The sequence below is a fragment of the Mercenaria mercenaria genome, chromosome 16, assembly GCF_021730395.1.
Source record: "Mercenaria mercenaria strain notata chromosome 16, MADL_Memer_1, whole genome shotgun sequence".
In the NCBI taxonomy this organism is placed as follows: Eukaryota; Metazoa; Mollusca; class Bivalvia; order Venerida; family Veneridae; genus Mercenaria; species Mercenaria mercenaria.
Window position 1 is genome coordinate 46816389 of NC_069376.1, and position 18286 is coordinate 46834674.

An 18286-nucleotide genomic window follows, 5' to 3' on the forward strand; every position below is an offset into this window, starting at 1 on the left:
AAGACATACATTTTTAACAAACATAATATTATGGAAATTTCAAAATTTATATACATTAAAGAAAATGAAATGTTGAAAGTAATATAATAAAATGGGGAAAAACAACTTTATGAGGCAAATAAAGAAATGAGCCTTGAAAAATCTGAGAATGAATACTTATATCTTCTTGTCAGTAGAAAAGAATTAGAATTGTTTGATGAAGAAAGTAAGGCTTTTACCACAGACACACAGGAGTGTTGCAACAAATTATGTGCCCGCAGTGTTTGAGAGTGTTTTGAAATCCAAATAGACTCCCTTCTTATTCTACTGTTAATAACACGGACGTGCAATGATTACTCTTATCACAAACGCAAATTGCTGAAGTGTTTCCAAGTGAAACAAAATATGTATACTGAGCGATGAACCCTCAAAATTTTGGAAAAAATGGAAGGATTCCATGTCAGTAATGAAGAAGGTTGCTGTTATGTTCTTGGTCTGCGTCAAATTCAAACACAGTTTGGACAAGATACATTATGCATTTTACAATCTATTCTTTCTGACATTGCTTTTGTTATTAGGGCATCTCAGAATGAATCCTTTAAATATTGTGATAACAATGTCTGACAGAGCTGCAAAACAAAAAACATTTAAAGAGTTGTTGGAACATTACAGAGAAAATATTTTAATTGAACACATTGGTCAAATGACGAACAGTTAGCACTGTGTGCATTGATTTTTTTCTGTGGACTCCATGCATTAGTGTATATTGCTGAAGGTGCAAATTCCTCACTGGAAGCTGTTGAGGAATGGTTATTTGAAAATAGTCCACCGATATATGATTCTTCTTTTAAAAGTACACAAGAATGTGATACATCCAGACTTGTGAGAACTGCCAGTAAGGCATTAGCATGTGGAGCGGATGAAAAGTATGGAGTGTATGGATCATTTAAAGTCCATGCGAATGATGTTTGGAAACAAAATTATATGAAAAGTGTACCAATTAAAAGGTTCCATGGAAACAGATTTTAACATTTTGTTTGAAAATTCAGCTTAAGTTGTTTTCTTCTGCATAATAAAATAGAAGAGTTTTTAGATATGGAAGATTCAAACAGACTCCTAAAGTCTGTAAAGCATGATGTTAAAATTCCAGAATATGTGGCTGGTATGAAAGCATTATGACTTATTTCTTCTTTTAATTACAACGCCCCTTTGGTGTTTTATTGAAAGGAAAGATATACACATTCTTGGCAGTTGTCAGTTTTATAGCTTGCTCATAAGTTACACTGATAGTGCTATTAAAATCATTTAAATCTAGATGAATTTATAGAAGGTAAAATGCTACTTGGCACTGTCAGTGAAGAGCAGCTGAATGCAGATGTCGGGTATCAGTACACAATAAACACATGTAAACATGGCAATAAAGTTATTGAGGTGTTATCAACAGTCCTTCCAGCAATCAGAGAGACAGTCAAGAAACTATTTAAGGACTTTATTGGCAATGTGCTATGGACAAATTGTTTAGAGACACTAAAAATGTAAGACGAAATCTGTGCCAAAACATAAGATTTGTGAAAGTACTTTTTGGCATGTCGATAGGCTACTCAGAGAAAAACCTAATATAACAACTATATCGAAAGAAGCCTATGTGATGCTTTGCCATAACAAACCTTTGCAATGGATAAATGAAAAGGATCCGAAAAGTAGGGATTTACTAATGGAGATGTACGGAAAACAAGAAAGTTGTTTCAAATAAAAAGGGAAGAAATTGAGGAAAAAAGGGAAACAGCTGCTATGAGAAAAATTTAAAGCATTGGAAGAGAAAGAACAAAGGAAAATAGAAAAACTGGAAAACCATACTAATGGAATATTGAATGGGAACTTTGGCAAAAAAAAGTTGACTGTCATTTGTCTATGTATAAAACAAACAAAGAAACAAATATGTGCACTGAAAAAAAAAACAAGGAAGAATATCCAACAGGGAAAGCCACGTTCTAAAAACGAAGCCTACCATAACGCAAACCAAACACGCGGACGCGCACACGATCAACACACACACATGCACCACACAGACACACACACACACACATACACACACCAAGCAAACATACAATGACAAAACAAACAAATAAAGGAACACAGTGGGGCACCGCCTTGGAACGGTCAGTGGCAAAACCACCACTGGGGAGCTTAAACCGGTTTATGGTGCACCTAACCTCACTCTTACCCCCACCATGTTCGCAGTGGTTTAGAGGACATGTGATTTCCAAGGTATCAGCTTTGTTCCAGAACCACTGAGTTTCATAGATTTCAATGTGCACAATACACTTTGTTATAGCTTCTAAATACTCACAACTTGTCGAAGTGAAATGGGAAAAACCAAAAAAATGCATAACGTACGTGTTAGAAATTCACTGGAGGAAGTACAAAACATTTGCATGAGTTCAAACAAACAAATTGAATATGCTTAGTTGAACTTCAATATTACTGGTGGAGGTAAACTTACAAGCCTAATACTAATTCAGTAACAAATATGTGGTGACAGGTGTTATTTCTATAAGTTATTTTTTCATTTTGTATTGTCATTTGTAAGTGAAGTATAACTTAATCTCACATTTTGCCAATATTTTTCAAAGGTTTACTAGATCAAAGTAATATCAAAGTTTTCGTGTACTATTACAATGGATGAAGAAAAGCAGGTACAGCTGAAGTCACAGAAAATATATTGTTGCTTTTTAATGATTAAATATTCTGTTTATACAAAAGTACATAATTATCCTTTGTAATTATGAATTTGACAGTTTTGATAACATTTATAAGTACGCGTTCAACATGAAAGTACTTAACGTAAGCTACGTTGCCGAGTGGTTAAGGTCGTTGTCTTCAAACCACTTTCCCCTCATGTTTCAGTTTCTGTTTATTTTCAATACAAGGCCCCTAAGGGCATCTTCATGGCACAAAACAATTTCTACAAAACAGTCTCAAGACAGTTCAAACATATTTCAAATAATAGTTCTATCTGAGCGTGTTTAAATTTTTGAAAATGTAAAGTTATATTATGTAGGTGGACGGAGGTAATATTACTGTACCTTTTTGCATCACATTTTAACAAAAAAAAATGCAAGTTTTAACAAAACAGTTCCATCAGAGTTTTGGAACAGTTTTTGAAAATATACAATATTGCGTGTTCTTAGATCTCTTGGGATGGTTTTTTTTTTTTTCAGGAATAAGGTGTACACGATCAAAAATGTAATGAAACTCATCCCCTACAGAGTTATTATTGCACAACTAACAAGTTCTCTGACTAAGATCAACGTTATAACTTACACACTTCTACTGGTAATTTATTGTTACGACATCTCAAATGACAAAATGACAAAGCCAAGTCTTTTGGAAGTAAATTAAAATAATTTTCAAAAATGAAGTCTGTTTTAAATATCTGTAGTTAATACATTTGCTAGATGACTGTAACTGCTCATTCCATTTATGCATAAACTGATTTTTCTTTGCTTAATAATACTACTAAAATGTTTTGGGTAAGGAGCCGACCGGTTAAATGTTTTGGGTAAGGAGCCGACCGATTAATCCAACTATCAGCAAAACCCAATTGTTGTAATGATGTCTTGGCAAACTTTATCCAAGGATATACATTCTCACAATCTATCCTATATAATAACCTATACATAATATCATTGATTCTGTCCTTTACTGTTAACAATTCTACCCCAGTAATTCAAAACCCTACCCTTTTAACAACTGCATCTAACGGTAAAACACCAAGCTCACCAAGTACCATATTACTAGGCGTCGATTTCTTAACATTTAGTAACTATTTTAGACACTTCATCTGAAAAGTGCATACAATACAAAGGTCTTCACAGCCCGACACTTTATTACCATACAACAAGAGAGGACTAACCATTGTTTCAAATAAATGTAAAATTAAATAAATTCCTAACTGTAATTTACGACATTTCTTAAGTAAGCTAAACATTGCTTTTCTTGCTTGTTCACACAAATGTTTCTTTGTTTTATAAAAACTACCATTGTAATTAAATTTTACTCCTAAGTAACTAAAATCATCAACAATTTCCAGTTCATTGTTATTATTGATATAAAAGATGGCTTATTTCTTATTTTTCCGCGAGAGAATACAACCACTCTACTTTTGTTTGTGTTCACTTTCGGCTTCCGCATGTCACAATAATCTGAAATTGTATCTAAAGCTAACTGGAGTGGAGATCAGTCTTTGACTCAGCAAATATAACAGTATCATCTGCACACAGCAACAGATACAGTTTAAAATGTAATTCAGCCGTATTATCACTAAGAACAGTCTTTACTGAGTTTGGAAGCAATTCAAGGCCTTTGAAGCTGTGTGATATAAATGACACAAATCATTCAGAAAAATAGAAAACAAAATTGGTGACAAATTTTCACCTTGTCGGACTCGGTGGAACTAGTAAAGAAGCTAGAGAGACTCTAATTACTTTTAACGCGGGACTTAGCTTTTTCAAATATAGCATATATGACTTTAAACATTTTAACATCTATATTATGCTGTAACAATTTGTTCCATAAACAAATATGATTCACAGAATCAAATGCTTTTCTATAATCAATAAATGCACAATAAAGTCTAGTTTTTTTACTTAAACTTATAATCCTGTTCAAAATCACCATTAAAAGAAAGCAAATAACTTTGTATATTTGTAGAAAACAGTCTAATGAACAAATTCGTCCGTTAGTTAGACTTAGATGGCCAAATATTGTTGAGATACGAATGGATATAAAATCATAAAATATTTAATGACCCGAGGGTCCCTAATCAACGAAGACAGCGTCACGTGACAAAAATTAAAATATACGTCGAAAACAACAATGGCTGATTGGCCGTGATAGGATTTTGTGTAAAGACGGTGGACAAGTGTAGTGGTTTACAAATATACAGAAATACTGTAGTGATATATGGATATAGCGCTGACGAATGCGAGTCCAATAGCTCTACTTATTCTTCGAATAATTGAGCTAAAAACGGCATACATGCAGCAGAAATAATAGCAGCGAACATTACATTTCTGTCCTATTTCATGAAAAGGTTGTTACGTTTCAAAATCTAGGACATGAAATGAATACTTACCCTGTTTTATGTTCAAAAATGCAATTGTCATTTCATAGACGTATTAGTCCAAGCGTGATATTTGCTTTATTACAAACAATATTAAGCAAACTAGACAACGGTGATTGTTGCTACATGTTACGTTGGTTTCAGTATCCAGACTAAATATTCTGCTGATATTTAGCCAAATTTTGGTCATGCACAGAATTTACTTAGCTACTTTGCTTTTAATGCATTGATTTAGAAAAGACAACAAAGTACATGCTACAATAACGTTTGGCAAAAGACCTTATTTGCCTGGAATTGCACGACCGTTTTATTAGGTTGACTATTTCAGATTTTTCAAATAGTAGACATTTTGTTGTCACCCTTTCGTAGGTGTCGGGTGTCCGCGTCACAAAGTTTTGTATGGAAGTATGTTCCTCTAAAACTACTGGAACAAATGTGTTCAACTTCACGCAAGTCTAGCTTTTATTTTGTCAAAATTATGCCCCTTTTTAATAGTTTTGCATGCAAGAATGTTTCTCAGGAACTTCTGGACTTAATGTTTTCAGATTTTTTAAACATCTTTGGCATCATGGGATGAAATAACATGACATGGCAAGTTTCATAAATCTGGTTTAAAATTTGGCAAAATTATGCCCTTTTTTAACTTAGAAAAGTACGTACGTAAGCATTTGTAAGCCGAGATTACGTGGAAAAAGCGCGCTGTCATTAGACACCTCTTGCAATAAAAAACATGCTCGCTTTTTACCAGATAATCAAAATACTGAATTTTAAATTACGTAGACAATCGAATATCTAAAGAAAAATTCACAAATGATGGCTAAGAATTGTCTTGATTTTTTTAAGTTGTATAGATGCAACCCGGCATTTCGTATATAAATCGCAGCATGGACTTCGTGTGCAGCATGAAGTGGCACAGATTTAACAATATCAAATTTCTAAGTATATACATGTATTATTTTGCATGCAAGAGATGTTTTAATGTCTTGACGTATACTGGAAAAAATTGTAAATTTATACTCTTCAACACCCTATTATACAATATACGGTACCATGTATTGTAGGAATAATGCATGTTTTTTTTTAGCTCACCTGAGCCAAAGGCTCAGGGTGATCTATTGTGATCGCTCACCGTCCGGCGTCTGTCCGTCTGTCCATCCGTCCACACTTTCCTTTAAACAACATCTCCTCCTACACCATCAGCCCAATTTTGATGAAACTTCATAAGAGAAGTTCCTTGGGTGTTCTACTTTAAAAATTGTTCAAAGAATTGAATTCCATGTAGAACTCTGGTTGCCATGGCAACAGAAAGGAAAAACTTTAAAAATCTTCTTGTCCAAAACCACTGGTCATAGGGCTTTTATATTTGGTATGTAGCATCATCTAGTGGTCCTCTACCAAGATTGTTCAAATTTTTGCCCTAGGGTCAAATATGGCCCCACCCTGGTGGTCACATGGTTTACATAGGCTTGTATAGCGAAAACTTTGAAAATCTTCTTGTCCAAAACCACAAGGCATAGAGCCTCAATATTTGGCATGTGGCATCACCTAATGGTCTTTTATAAAGATTGTTAAAATTATGCCCTTGTGATGAAAAGAGGCCCCGTCCCGGGGGTCCCAAGTTTTACATAGACTTATTTAGGAAAAAACTTTTAAAAAAATCTTCTTGTCTGAAACCAGAAGATCTAGGCCTTTTATATTTGGTGTGTAGCATTGCCTTTTGGTTCGCTACCAAAGTTGTTCAAATTATGCCCCTGGGATTAAAAGAGGCCCCGCCCCGGGGTTCTCAAGTTTTACATAGACAAATAGGATCTGTTTTTTAAATCTTCTTGTCTGAAACCACAAGACCTAGGCCTTTGATGTTTGGTATGTATCATTGCATTGTGGTTCTCTACCAAGATTGTTCAAATTATGTCTCTGAGGTGAAAAGAGGCCCCGCCCCGGGGGTCCCAAATTTTACATAGACTTATATAGGAATTTTTTTTAAAAATCTTCTTGTCTGAAACTGCAAGGCCTAGTCTTTTGATTTTTTGTGTGTTGCATTGCCTAGTGGTCTTTTACCAAGATTGTTCAAATTATGCCTCAGGGGTAAAAAGAGGCCCTGCTCTGGGGTCCCAAGTTAACATAGACTTACATAGGGAAAAAAAATAAAAATCTTCTTGACTGAAAGTTAAAGGCCTAGGCATTTGATATTCAGTATGTAGCATTTCCTTGTGGCTCTCTAACAAGATTGTTCAAATTATGCCCCTGGGGTGAAAAGAGGCCCCGCCCCGAGGGTCACATAGTTTTTATATGAGTTATATAGGAAAAGATACTTCAAAAATAATCTGATCATATTTTCTAGACTGTTTAATTATAATTACCCTATGACCCCAAGTAACTAGGATCACTTTACTTTAACCTTGACCTACTGACCTACTTTCTTGTTTTTTAAGATACAGCCTTGAAATTTGGATGACATGTACAGTTTTGCATACCGATCTTAAAACTGACTTTCAGTGACCATGAATGTGACCTACTGACCTACTTTCTTGTTTTTTAAGATACAGCTTTGAAATTTGGATGACATGTATACTTTTTGCATGCCGATCTTGAACAGACTTTCAGTGATCATCAATATGATCTACTGACCTACTTTCTTGTTTTCTAAGCTACAGCAAAAGGATTTGGACCACCTGTAATATTTCTTTACAGATTTCAAAAGTAATCTTGCATAATCTTTACCTTGACCCACTCTTTTAAATTTCTTGTTTTTAAAGCTTTAGCTAGCAAACAACTCTACTCAGGTGAACGATATAGGGCCATCATGGCCCTCTTGTTGTTTTCTTCGGCACACCCTGGAAAACATTAAACGTCACGCATTCCTTGTCGTGTCACGTATCGCCGGTATAAAATGGCGGATAATGAATATTCATATCTCTATGATTGACAGTAAATGAGACGGTGTGTTCCGCGTTTCCGTGGTGTTTTCACTCGAAGAATCTAACATCCATTATAGTTTTAAATGATGAGAAAAAGACAAAATTAGGTCTTAAACTGATAAATTCTTAAATAATCATTCGCTGTGCAATATAAACGTTAAGGATTTATTTTTGCAAAAGTTACAAATACATGTATCGTTCGATCATCTGTTTTGACGCTCATGAGTTGTGAAGCCCATTTCTATTTTGTTGTCAAATAGTTATAAGTGACGTGTTAAGATGTTAAATTACACTAGTTTGCAAAGCAGGCAATATTTTACTTTGTATAAAACAAGTATGCGTTTCAGTGAAAACCCATTAGAAACATGACCTTCTTTATTTACAATAAGGTTTGACGAAGAGCAGCAAAAACAAGGAATGCGTGACACGCGCCTTCCAGTCATAATCGCTAATGATTGTTGGAAGTATCATGTAGATGTACATTTAGTATTCTTTTTGTAAGATTATATTTTTGTTTCTTATTTTGGTGTATTTGTATGTCTTTTTAATAATGCAAACATCTCCAATCCTTTAAAAACGTATTTCTTACAGAAGCAACTGTTGAAGAATTCAGATCTTGCAATGTTTGTCTCGTTCCCTCAGCTTTTTCATAGTCACAAGACTCTTTTGACTGAATTTTTGAATAAATTTTAGATTTTTTTACTCTGCTGTAGACTATATACCTTTTATCATTTAAAAACGTTAATTTATTTTAATTGAATATGGTTTTGCTGCTCCTCGTCAAACCTTATTGTAAATAAAGAAGGTAATGTTTCTAATGGGTTTTCACTGAAAGTACCAAAGTTAGAATTGCGAGAAAGTGCTATATATTTTTGTGTCCTCACTGTTTTGATAATGAGAATGACTACTATTAAAGAAATGTAAAGTGAATAAAAACACACAATTTACAAAGAAATAGTAAAAACATAACTGAAAAAGATTAATTGATTATAAATAAAAGATTAACTTGTTCATTGTCCTTTTAAGGCTAAAAAAGGTGATTTTGTGGTTAAGAAAGCCAGTCAATCAAAAGGCGTCATTTATTATTCACCTTTTGGCCCATAAAATCAAAAAAAAAAAAAAAAAAAAAAAAAAAACAGAAATAAAGTAAAGGGAGACATTCTACAGTTTATAACAGTAGTATTTATTTATTTAATCGATTTATATTTATTCATTAAATATATGATTTTTTGGAATGATAAATATTCAGAAAATGGCATTCTTTTATTGTATATAAAATAAATTGCCAAATGAATCAGTGATAGTCCATATTAGTCTATATCTATAACATAACATTGTAAAATCGTCGCCTGAATAAATACATTACACAAAAAAACGAGATCATATTACAAAAACACTGACATGCGAAATGAGGTTTTAGGCCTAGGGAAAATAGGACCTGGTGTCATAAATGTCAAATTTAAGGTTACTTAAACATTGCCGTGCTCTGGCCCAGGTAGTGCGCCGTACCACCATACGGTACGTGATGCGTACTCACCTACCTACCTGCACTATGTGACACGTCCTAGACACAGAGCAGCGTTTCATATCTCATTCTAGATACCTTCTGAGATCAGCTGGGTGCTGTACGCATTGGGCTTACTTACACAGTCTCGCCCTTCCACACACCGATTACGTTGTACCACTCTGCGATGCCTGACGCGCGGATAAAAAACCTACCTGCAATACGTGACGCGTCTTGGAACAATAACGGCCTTCGGTATCGCGCTCTAACCACGCTTGGAGATGAAGTAGCTGCTCTGCTCACTCTGTTCTAGCCCTCTGACACAGGTAATGCACCGTACCGCCCTACGATACGTGACGCGTAAACATCTAATTACCTGCACTACGTGACACGTCCTAGATACAGTGCAGCGTTTCATATCACATTCTAGTTACCTTCAGAGATCAGCTGGGAGCTGTACACATTGGAGAGAGGACTTACTTCCACAGTCTCGCCCTCCCACACACCGATTACGTTGTACCACCCTGCGATGCGTGACGCGCGGATCAAAAACCTACCTGCAATACGTGACACGTCCTGGACACATAACGGCCTTCAGTATCGCGCTCTAACCACGCTTGGAGATGAAGTAGCTGCTCTGTCCACTTGCCAGCGGCGTTGCCGTGGTGCTCTGGCCCTCTGACACAGGCAGTGCGCCGTACTGCCCTACGATATGTGACGCGTACTCATCTATCTACCTGCACTACGTGACACGTCCTAAATACAGAGCAACGTTTCATATCTCATTCTAGTTACCTTCTAAGATCAGCTGGGTGCTGTACGCATTGGGCTTACTTACGCAGTCTCGCCCTCCCACACACCGATTACGTTGTACCACTCTGCGATGCCTGACGCGCGGATGAAAAACCTACCTGCAATACGTGACACGTCTTTGACACATAACGGCCTTCAATATCGCGCTCTAACCACGCTTGGAGATGAAGTAGCTGCTCTGCTCACTTGCCAGCGGCGTTGCCATGGTGTTCTAGCCCTCTGACACAGGTAGTGCGCCGTACCGCCCTACGATACGTGAAGCGTACTCATCTACCTACCTGCACTACGTAACACGTCCTAGATACAGAGCAGCATTTCATATCACATTCTAGTTACCTTCAGAGATCAGCTGGGAGCTGTACACATTGGAGAGAGGACTTACTTTCACAGTCTTGCCCTCCCACACACCGATTACGTTGTACCACCCTGCGAAGCGTGACGCGCGGATCAAATCCCTACCTGCAATACGTGACACGTCCTGGACACATAACGGCCTTCAGTATCGCCCTCTAACCACGCTTGGAGATAAAGTAGCTGCTCTGTCCACTTGCCAGCGGCGTTGCCGTGGTGCTCTGGCCCTCTGACACAAGTAGTGCGCCGTACCGCCCTACGATAAGTGACGCGTACTAACCTACCTACCTGCACTACGTGACACGTCCTAGACACAGAGCAGCGTTTCATATCTCATTCCAGTTACCATCTAAGATCAGCTGGTTGCTGTACGCATTGGGCTTACTTCCACAGTCTCGCCCTCCCACAAACCGATTACGTTGTACCACTCGTCGATGCCTGACGCGCGGATCAAAAACCTACCTGCAATACGTGACACTTCTTGGACACATAACGGCCTTCAGTATCGCGCTCTAACCACGCTTGGAGATGAAGTAGCTGCTCTGCTCACTTGCCAGCGGCGTTGCCGTGGTGTTTTAGCACTCTGACACAGGTAGTACTCCGTACCGCCCTACGATACGTGACTCGTACTCATCTACCTACCTGCACTACGTGATACGTCCTAGACACAGAGCAGCGTTTCATATCTCATTCTAGTTACCTTCTGAGATCAGCTAGGTGCTGTACGCACTGGACAGAGGACTTACTTCCACAGTCTCGCCCTCCCATACACTGATTACGTTGTGTCACCCTGCGATGCGTGACGCAAAATCCAAAACCTACCTGCAATACGTGACACGTCCTGGACACATAACGGCCTTCAGTATCGCCCTCTAACCACGCTTAGAGATGAAGTAGCTGCTCTGCCCACTTGCCAGCGGCATTGCCATGGTGCTCTGGCCCTCTGACACAGGTAGTGCGCCGTATCGCCCTACGATATGTGACGCGTACTCACCTACCTACCTGCACTACGTGACACGTCCTAGACGCAGATCAGCGTTTCATATCTCATTCTTGTTACACTCAGAGATCAGCAGGTAGCTGTACGCTTTGGAGAGAAGGCTTACTTCTACAGTCTCGCCCTCCCACCGATTACGTTGTACCACCCTGCGATGCGTGACGCAAAGATCAAAACCCTACCTGCAATACGTGACACGTCCTGGACATATAACGGTCTTCAGTATCGCTCTGTAACCACGCTTGGAGATGCAGTAGCTGCCCTGCCCACTTGCCAGCGGCGTTGCCGTGGTGCTCTGGCCCTCTGACACAGGTAGTCCGCCGTATCGCCCTACGATACGTGACGCGTACTCACGTACCTACCTGCACTACGTGACACGTCCTAGACACAGAGCAGCGTTTCATATCTCATTCTTGTTACATTCAGAGATCAGCTGGGAGCTGTACGCATTGGAGAGAGGGATTACTTGCACAGTCTTGCCCTCCCACACACCGATTACGTTGTACCACCCTGCGATGCGTGACGCGCGGATCAAAAACCTACCTGCAATACGTGACACGTTCTGGACACATAACGGCCTTCAGTATCGCACTCTAACCACGCTTGGAGATGATGTAGCTGCCCTGCCGACTTGTCAGCGGCGTTGCCGTGGTGCTCTGGCCCTCTGACACAGGTAGTGCGCCGTACCGTCCTACAATACGTGAGGCGTACTCACCTACCTACCTGCACTACGTGACACGTCCTAGACACAGAGCAGCGTTTCATATCGCATTCTAGTGACCTTCAGAGATCAGCTGGGTACTCTACACATTGGAGAGAGGGCTGGTTATCGCGGCATTGCCTTCTTTCACACTCATTACGCTGTACCGCTTGCGATTCGTGAAGCGGACAAGAAAAACCCTACCTGTGATACGTGACACGTTCTGGACACATGACGGAGTTCAGTATCGCCCTCTAATCACTCTCAATGATCAAACAGCTTCCCTTTCCACTTGCCAGCGGCGTTGCCGTTGTGCCCTGGCCGTCTGACACAGATGATGCGCCGTATCGCCCTATGATGCGTGACACATACTAAACCTACCTACCTGCACTACGTGACAAGTCCTAGACTTAGTGTAGCGTTTCATATCTCATTCTAGTTACCGTCAGAGATCAGCCGGGTGCTTGGCGCATTTGAGAGAGGGCATACTTTCGCAGTCTTGCCCTCCTACACACTGATTACGCTGTACCGCCCTCGATGCGTGCACGGACCAGAAGACTACCTGCAATATGTGACACGTCCTGGACACATAACTATCGCGCTCTAATCACTCTCGGAGATAAAGTAGCTGCCCTGCCCACTTGACGGTGGCGTTGCCGTGTAGCTCTAGCCCTCTGACACAGAGAGTGCGCCGTACCGCCCTACGATGCGTGACGCGTACTCACCTACCTACCTGCAATACGTGACACTTCTTTTACAGGTATTGACGTTTATTTATACAGTCTTACTATTTTTTGAAAACACTTGAAGGTAGAAAACACTTGAAAACTTGGTTCATATGACTATTTTGCACGCACATAGTATGGCTACGCTATTACCGACAGCGTGAGATTTCATCGCCTACATACATCCAATACCTGACACTATTTTTAAAGATAATGACGTTTATTTTACTAGTTTTACTATTTTTTGAAGACACTGGTATGAAGAACACAGTTGAAAACATGGTTCATGACTATTTTGCACGCACATAGTACTAGTATGATTACGTCATTACCGACAACAGATGTGTGAGATTTCTTCGCATACCTAACTCCACTACGTGACACGTCTTTTACAGATATTGACATCTATTTTTATAGTCTTACTATTTTCTGAAGATACTGAGATGAAGAACACAGTTGGAAACGTGTTTCATATGACTATTTTGCACGCTCATAGTATGATTATAGATACGTGTGATTTCTTCGCCAACCTACATCCAATACGTGACACGTCTTTGACAGATATTGACATTTTTTGAAGTCTTACTATTTTGAGAGGCCACTTGGATGTAGAACACACTTGAAAACGTATTTCATATGATTGTTTTGCACACACATACTATGATTACGCCTTACCGACAACAGATGCGTGAGATTGCTTCGCCTACCTACATACAATACGTGTCACGTCTGTGACAGATATTCACGTTTATTTTTGAAATCTAACTATTTTGAGAGGCCACTAGGATGCATAACACACTTGAAAACTTGGTTCATATGACTGTTTTGTACGCACATAGTATGATTACGCCATTACCGACGACAGATGCGTGAGATTTCTTCGCCTACCTACATACAATACGTGCCTCCTTTTTACAGATATTTACGATTATTTTTATAGTCTTTCTATTTTCTGAAGCCAGTCAGATGAAGAACAAAGTTGAAAACGTAGTTCAAATGACTATTTTGCACGCACATAATATGATTACGCCATACCGACAACAGATGCGTGACATTTTTTCGCCTACCTACATCAAATAGGTGACACGTCTTTTAGAGATATTGACATTTATTTTTGAAGTCTAATTTTTAGTTGAATGTAGAACACACTTGAAAAGTTGGCTCATATGACTGTTTTGCACGCATATAGTATGATTACGCCATACCGACACAGATGCGCGAGATTTCTTCGCCTACCTACAACCATTATGTGACACGTTTTTGACAAATATTGACGTTGATTTTTTAGTCTAACTATTTTGAGAGGCCACTTTGATGAAGAACATAGTTGAATGCATGGTTCATATGACTATTTTACATACTCATAGTATGATTACGCCATACCGACAACAGATGCATGAGGTTTCTTTAGTTGTCCAATCTTTATTTGAGGCTACTGCGATGAAGAATACAGTTGACAACGGGTTCATTTGACTGTTTTGCATCCTTATATTTATATGATAACACCATACCGAGTGAGACACTCGCGCTTGCCTTCCTCTAATAGGACGGATTACACCAAACCGGAAGTGACTACTCAGTGTTACATGTGAAGTAGTCCAAAATGTAGTTCCATGCTATGGATGAAATCTGGTATAATGAGTGACATGAGGAGGTGACAGTTAAATTTTTGGCTTATGTTTATTGCTTATAGTATTGAGAATAGATCTAGACCATTTTCATTGTAAATTTCTTGGAATAAGTTTTATTCTTTGCGAAAAATGTCTACCTACGCGTAACTGCTAAACGGCTGTTTTCATGGGGGCATTTTTAGAGGGTGATGTTTCTCAGAACAGATTATTTTTCTTATATTCAACATAACATGTCAATATTTTTCTATTTTTGATAAGAAGACATGTTATACTAAATGACCATATATGGTTTTTATATCATTGAAATGCTCTAAAGTGCTGAAAATGAGGTCTGAATGTTTTGTTATTAATATGAAATAAATAAGGACTTGAATTGGTAGAGTGTAACCTATAAGTTGTGCAGGGTAAAAATTTAAACTTGTTTAGATGTGGCTGTAAACAGGCTATTTGGCCAGATTATGATAGAGATGACAATTTCAGTGCAATTTAGCAGAGAAAAAGAAGAAAAACTAAAAATATTTCAAAATCTCTGTTTTGGGTATTTTTTTCAAAAAATGCATATTATGACTAAATATTGGTATGTTTTAGGTGTCAGGGTGAGTTTGGGTATATTTTACAGTAACAGTGTGTGATTGAGTGCAGTTTATGGTAAAACTTGATAAAATATGGCAAAAATAAGCTCAAGCAAGGAAAAGTGGTCAAAATGATGTCGCGACAGCTTTTTTCCAGGAAATTTGGCGCGCTAACATACGTTACTGAAAAAGCCATAAAACCTTGAAAATTGATTGTATCAAACTGAAACTGGTATTTTTTTCATGCATTTAGGTTACTGGTACAATTTAAGTGAAAATAACACATTCTGAGTATGAAAAATGTTTCTTTAAGGACGGATTACACCAAACCGGAAGTGACTACTCAGTGTTACATGTGAAGTAGTCCAAAATGTAGTTCCATGCTATGGATGAAATCTGGTATAATGAGTGACATGAGGAGGTGACAGTTAAATTTTTGGCTTATGTTTATTGCTTATAGTATTGAGAATAGATCTAGACCATTTTCATTGTAAATTTCTTGGAATAAGTTTTATTCTTTGCGAAAAATGTCTACCTACGCGTAACTGCTAAACGGCTGTTTTCATGGGGGCATTTTTAGAGGGTGATGTTTCTCAGAACAGATTATTTTTCTTATATTCAACATAACATGTCAATATTTTTCTATTTTTGATAAGAAGACATGTTATACTAAATGACCATATATGGTTTTTATATCATTGAAATGCTCTAAAGTGCTGAAAATGAGGTCTGAATGTTTTGTTATTAATATGAAATAAATAAGGACTTGAATTGGTAGAGTGTAACCTAATACTTGACCGATATTGACGTTTATTTATGTAGTCTATTTTGAAAGGCAATTGACTGAAATGCAAAACATCAAACCGTGTGAATATTTCCCTTTTCCAAAATTGAAAAAACAAAACAAAAAAACGCCTATCTGGTTGCTCTCAGTGCTCTCGAATGATCGCCTTATTTTCAGAATCTATTGACATAAGAGGTATATTCGGAATCTTGCAAATGACAGGTTTCCTCAGAGATATTAATAACGTGTTTCTACTGTTTTGTCCAGTAACCTTCGAAATATCTTTTAATTCATTTTTTGAAACAAGATTCGTACTCATCTTTTGATACACCAATAAGAAACTGGTAAACTGCAAAGTCCAGTGCACGTCCGAACCTATATCTCCTACCAAATGGGCTCGTACCAGATAAGCGTTTTTTTCGCATCGAAGGCGGTACAGCATAATCAGTGTGTAGGAGGGCAAGACTGCGAAAGTATGCCCACTCTTAAATGCGCCAAGTACCCGGCTGATCTCTTACGGTAACTAGAATGAGATATGAAACGCTACACTCAGTCTAGAACTTGTCACGTAGTGCAGGTAGGTAGGTTTAATATGTGTCACGCATCATAGGGCGATACGGCGCATCATCTGTGTCAGACGGCCAGGGCACAACGGCAATGCCGCTTGCAAGTGGAAAGGGAAGCTGTTTGATCATTGAGACTGATTACAAGGCGATAATGAACTCCGTCATGTGTCCAGAACGTGTCACGTATCACAGGTAGGGTTCTTCTTGTCCGCTTCACGAATCGCAAGCGGTACAGCGTAATGAGTGTGAAAGAAGGCAATGCCGCGATAACCAGCCCTCTCTCCAACGTGTAGAGTACCCAGCTGATCTCTGAAGGTCACTAGAATGCGATATGAAACGCTGCTCTGTGTCTAGGACGTGTCACATAGTGCAGGCAGATAGATGAGTACGCCTCACGTATCGTAGGGCCGTACGGCGCACTACCTTTGTCAGAGGGCTACAGCACCATGGCAACGCAGCTGTCAAGTGAGTAGAGCAGCTACTTCATCTCCAAGCGTGGTTAGAGCGCGATACTGAAGGCCGTTATGTGTCCAATACGTGTCACGTATTGCAGGTAGGTTTTGGATCCGCGCGTCACGCATCGCAGGGTGGTACAACGTAATCGGTGTGTGGGAGGGGGAGACTGAGGAAGTAAGTCCTCTCTCCAATGCGTACAGCTCCCAGCTTGTCTCTGAATGTAACAAGAATGAGATATGAAACGCTGCTCTGTGCCTAGGACGTTTCCTGTGTCAGAGGGCCAGAGCACCACGGCAACGCCGCTGGCAAGTGGACAGAGCAGCTACTTCATCTCCAAGCGTGGTTAGAGGGCGATACTGAAGGCCGTTATGTGTCCAGGACGTGTCACGTATTGCAGGTAGGTTTTTGGTCTTTGCGTCACGCATCGCAGGCTGGTACAACGTAATTAGTGTGTGGGAGGGCGAGACTGTGGAAGTAAGCCCAATGCGTACAGCACCCAGCTGATCTCTGAGTGTAACAAGAATGAGATATGAAACGCTGCTCTGTGTCTAGGACTTGTCACGTAGTGCAGGTAGATAGGTGAGTACGCGTCACATATCGTAGGACGGTATGGCGCACTACCTGTGTCAGAGGGCCAGAGCACCACGGCAACGCCGCTGGCAAGTAAGCATAGCAGCTACTTTATCTCCATGCGTGGTTAGAGCGCGATACTGAAGGTCGCTATGTGTCCAGGACGTGTCACGTATTGCAGGTAGGTTTTTGATCCGCGCGTCACGCATCGCAGGGTGGTACAACGTAATCAGTGTGTGGGAGGGCGAGACTGTGAAAATAAGTCCTCTCTCCAATGCGTACAGCACCCAGCTGATCTCAGAAGGTAACTGGAATTAGATATGAAACGCTGCTCTGTGTCTAGGACGTGTCACGTAGTGCAGGTAGGTAGGTGAGTACGCGTCACGTATCGTAGGGCGGTACGGCGCACAACCTGTGTCAGAGGGCCAGAGCACCACGGCAACGCCGCTGGCAAGTGGACAGAGCAGCTACTTCATCTCCAAGCGTGGTTAGAGGGCGATACTGAAGGCCGTTATGTGTCCAGGACGTGTCACGTATTGCAGGTAGGTTTTTGATCCGCGCGTCACGCATCGCAGGGTGGTACAACGTAATTGGT

The 18286-nt window shown here is 39.4% G+C and overlaps 1 long non-coding RNA gene across 1 annotated transcript; it reads right to left on the reverse strand.

The window, feature by feature from the left end:
• Positions 1-12474: 12474 nt before the first annotated feature.
• LOC128549679 (uncharacterized) lies at positions 12475-17382 on the reverse strand. The gene is made up of 3 exons (XR_008367854.1): positions 16102-17382; positions 13121-14651; positions 12475-13061 (listed from the first exon to the last, which is right to left on the reverse strand). It is a non-coding gene; the product is annotated as an uncharacterized LOC128549679 (long non-coding RNA).
• Between the last annotated feature and the right edge of the window lie 904 nt (positions 17383-18286).